The sequence below is a fragment of the Danio aesculapii genome, chromosome 2, assembly GCF_903798145.1.
Source record: "Danio aesculapii chromosome 2, fDanAes4.1, whole genome shotgun sequence".
In the NCBI taxonomy this organism is placed as follows: Eukaryota; Metazoa; Chordata; class Actinopteri; order Cypriniformes; family Danionidae; genus Danio; species Danio aesculapii.
In genome coordinates, this window is record NC_079436.1 from 4,747,603 (window position 1) to 4,751,650 (window position 4,048).

Sequence of the window (4,048 nt, forward strand, 5' to 3'; positions counted from 1 at the left end):
GAGAATGATGGGATTGTTCACTGAATTGTAACACTGAAACTACCAGAATTCTATAACTTCTATAAAGGCCATACACTGTAAAAATATCCAGAAGTTTTCTGTATTTTGTGATTCATTTTTGTATTTTTCCCTGTTTATTTATGTTTTTTAAATGCATTATGAGACCTTGATCTTTCTTCTGATGACTTTTACGCTTAAAAAGCTGGAAACAATTGACTTTTATTTACATTTTTAATACACTCAAAAAAATGAACTTTCCTTATTGTTAGTTTTACTATACCCATCCTTGTTCACATTACATAAAACATATTAGTAATTAAATTAACACAAGTAAACTATGTTATTTCTACAAAAATGTAGTGCTGTAGACTTTACTTAATAAGGGTTTGACTGGCCAACTTAACATTGTGGAGTAAAACGCAAAACCCTCTTAAGTTTGGATATTTGTGGATACCGTAGCTGCTTACCTAGAGGTGGAGCACCAGAGCAGAACAGAAGACAAACGAACGCGGGAAGCACATTGAGGGGGAGAAGATGGTGGCTTTGTCAGGTATGAGTATTTCATAACTCTTTACTGTTAAATATTGCCAAGAAAAGTGATGTGAGTGTTCACAGAATTATGGTAATTTATGTTATGAATGTATTTCGGAGTCTTTTGAGTTTTAGCATTTTTAGACAGTTATTCTGACTCGTGTTTCTCAAGGAAAGCATGTGGCAGTGCAAAGACTCCAAGATCACAGTTGTTGAAACACTATAGATTTGTGCATAGATTTAAAACGTGGAATGCGCTACACAGCCATCTTAATCGTAGCCATTCAAAGGAGAACATCTGGTTACCTGCAAGTGTAACGCTAGCCACGTTCAATTGCCATGTGTGTTTTTGCAGCAATATAGATAATAAAATATAAAATTTTTGTCACATCCATAACCACCTAAAAACAGTGAGACAGTGCCTTGTATGAAAGTTATCCTTATTATAATCTTGTGTCTTAAATCCACAGATTGCTGCTGAATTCAGTCGAATCACTACTGTCCCACTAATTCAAACATTTATGTCAAAACAAGATGGTTACACCAGCAAGCTGGCCAGCATCTACCATAAAAGGAGGAATTGCAGGGTGTAAAATTTGGAAACTGATGGCTACCATCGACAAGGTTTGTTATCTGTATTTATGATGCTTGTAAATAATTTCCACATTAGTATTGTGTTTTTTCATTGTCTACACTTAATGTCTCTTCTACAGTATGATACCATCTGAACTTGCATTCTCAGAGCATGTTCTGTGTATCTTAATGAAGACTATGAAACCTCATGTATACAGTAAGTGTTCTCTGGCAGTGAATATATACCAAAATGCCCCTGCAAAATATTGTCAAGGAATATCAATACACACAGTATATTTAACTTGGGGTTGTCAAAAGTACAGACTTCGGTACCAGTCAGTCCTAAAATTAAAAGATTGTGATGATGCTAGCATTTTTCTGAGGAAATTGAGCACAGGTGAGCAGATTCTTAGGCTGCTGATTAACCATAGTGTTCACATGCTCGACATATGATTCTGATTGGCTATAATATTGCTTCATATTGTTGACCGAGTGGTTACACAGATTACATTTACGTATGGTAGCTTTTGAAGATGTCTCTCAGCAGATTTGTCTAAGCAGAAATATTAAGGAACCGCATTAAGCGATTATCAGTGTTCACAGTCACATCTGTTGAGCACAAGAACACTGGCCAATTGAATTTCTTTGGTAGAATGTTGGTTTCTTCACATTTTTAAAATTCAGCACAGAAGCCTGTACTTTTGACCACCCTAACAAACACAGTAAAGTAGTTATTTAAGTAAATGCGGTGCGTGATGTGAAAGATTAAGGAATGGACAGTAGATACAAAATTCTCTAAATGTACAATCTGTATTTTTGTGGAATTAAACTGACTGAACATTGATACTGTTTTTGTGTTTTGTAGGACACAGACTTTGAAAACTCTAAGACATGGGCAATATTGTCATTGGAATCTACATCATCAGACCTGAAGGTGCAGAAGCCTGTGACCCACCATCAGATGTTGGACTGATTTTTGAGGGAGTAAATGTGCTTCAGAACCTTGGCGAAGTCACCTAGGCTTGTGCTCTTTCTTTGAGAGTCATATACAGCTTCAATCTCAGTTATCCTTCAGACCTGAAATACACTTTTGAGTTTTTCCAGAAAGTGTTGCTGGGACTTGATGCACATAAACTGTTACTCATAATACAAGTTCTTAAGAACAAACCTGTTGGTTGAATCAGTACATCATTCTGGACAAATGAAAGAAATAAAGGAAGAAGCTTTTTTTGTGACATTTAAATTGTTTCTGGTTTTAAAATTAAGGGTTTTAATGTTGTCTTTGTCGATGGAACCAACATTTTAAATGGAGTTCTGTAACTTTAAATGGTTAAAATTGTTTGGTTATTTACAAAAATTCAAAGATTTTTCAGTTTTAATCTTTTCTTTACTAATGGCTCGAACGATTTGAGATATCAAAAATTGAGCACTGTATTAGTTTGTGACATGCTGCCTGTCTTAAACTTTTCTTTTCTTTTTCCAAGTAAAATGTATTACTTGAAGTTGCACATAGTAAAAGTACATTTTGGTCAATAGTAAACATTCTTTGTTTTTGTTTTTTTCATGGTTTTTTTTTCTGTCTTTTTGAAACGAACTGTTATTTTTGTGGTGGTTTTCATAAATAGAGGCCAGTTGTTTTAACAATAGCTTAAACATTTTGAAATATCAGCAATTGAGCATTGTAGCATTTCGTGATAGTCTTGGAAAAAAAAATTCTTTTGTAAATTCGCTCATACATTTTTCTTACAATATTTGAAGGAAGTAGCACATTGTAAGAATGTTTACTATTGACCAAAATGCTGTTTTTACATTTTTTTCAAACTGTTTTTGAGCGGTTTGTGGATGTTTACAAAAATAGAGGCTATTTTGAATGTTACTCTTACTATTCATTGTTAAGATCAGAAATAGAGTTTAGCAGTATTTTAACATTCCATGTATTTAATTTTTCAAAGTAAGATTATTTCAGATTCTTGAAGCCAGTTGCACATTAAAAGACCTTGTAAATGTTGAGTGTAAAACCTTTGATGTTTTTGTGTATTTGTTTCTAAGGACCTGTGAAATTGAAATAGTTTTATGGGTTTTTAGCAGTTGTATGTTGCAAAACCTTGCAAAAAATAAATTATTTTTGTTTCTAAAAATATGTTTGATGATTTAAGTTTTACATTTGTAGAGCACATACTTTTAAAAGTGAATAAAAAAAAGAAAAAAACGTGTTCACCTTACATACTAAAAGTTAATTATTCTTACATAACATTACTAAGTAAAATATACATATAACTAAAATGCAATAATGACACGTCTAAATGTGTTGCATGTACTGAGAAACATTTTGTAAAGTTTACCTGGATTTCTTTAGTTCATTCAACTATATTGTTACTTGTAGAAACTACTCAACACAGTTACGTGGAACCACTTGACACTCTTTTTTTATGTAAGTCCAACAAATCATTTTTTTGAGTGTAGTTTAAAGTGGTATAGTCTGGGTTGGTGTTGTAAATTACTGTACAAAAACCTTGTAATAAGCTGCCAGTACGTTTTCTGTTAGTTTAAACATTTATTTCTCTAATATATATTATTTCTTACACATTATACTATTTCAAATAACTAAAATGTAAATAAAATTCACTTTGTTATACTGTAGAGTTGAATTTACAGTTGATTAACATCCCATAATGCAGTTTACAACCGTAAATACACGGAAAACACAAAATATAGAGACTGTTAACATATTTTTTTACAGTGTAGCATTCTTTCTGTCCTTTCCTTATACAGTATAGGTTGTCATTTTGTCACATCATATTTACATTCAAAGCATCTACTAAGATATTAGAATTAAGCTTTGGATTTCAGCCGTCATATTTTAAGGCAAGGCAAGGCAAGGCAAGGCAAGTTTATTTATATAGCACATTTCATACACAGTGGGGATTCAAAGTACTTTACATAA

General features: G+C 32.6%; 1 long non-coding RNA gene across 1 annotated transcript; it reads left to right on the top strand.

The window, feature by feature from the left end:
* The first annotated feature begins 251 nt into the window (after window positions 1-251).
* LOC130235227 (uncharacterized) lies at window positions 252-2,347 on the top strand. Its single transcript, XR_008838375.1, has 4 exons — window positions 252-550; window positions 1,002-1,155; window positions 1,245-1,321; window positions 1,970-2,347. It is a non-coding gene; the product is annotated as an uncharacterized LOC130235227 (long non-coding RNA).
* Window positions 2,348-4,048: the final 1,701 nt, after the last annotated feature.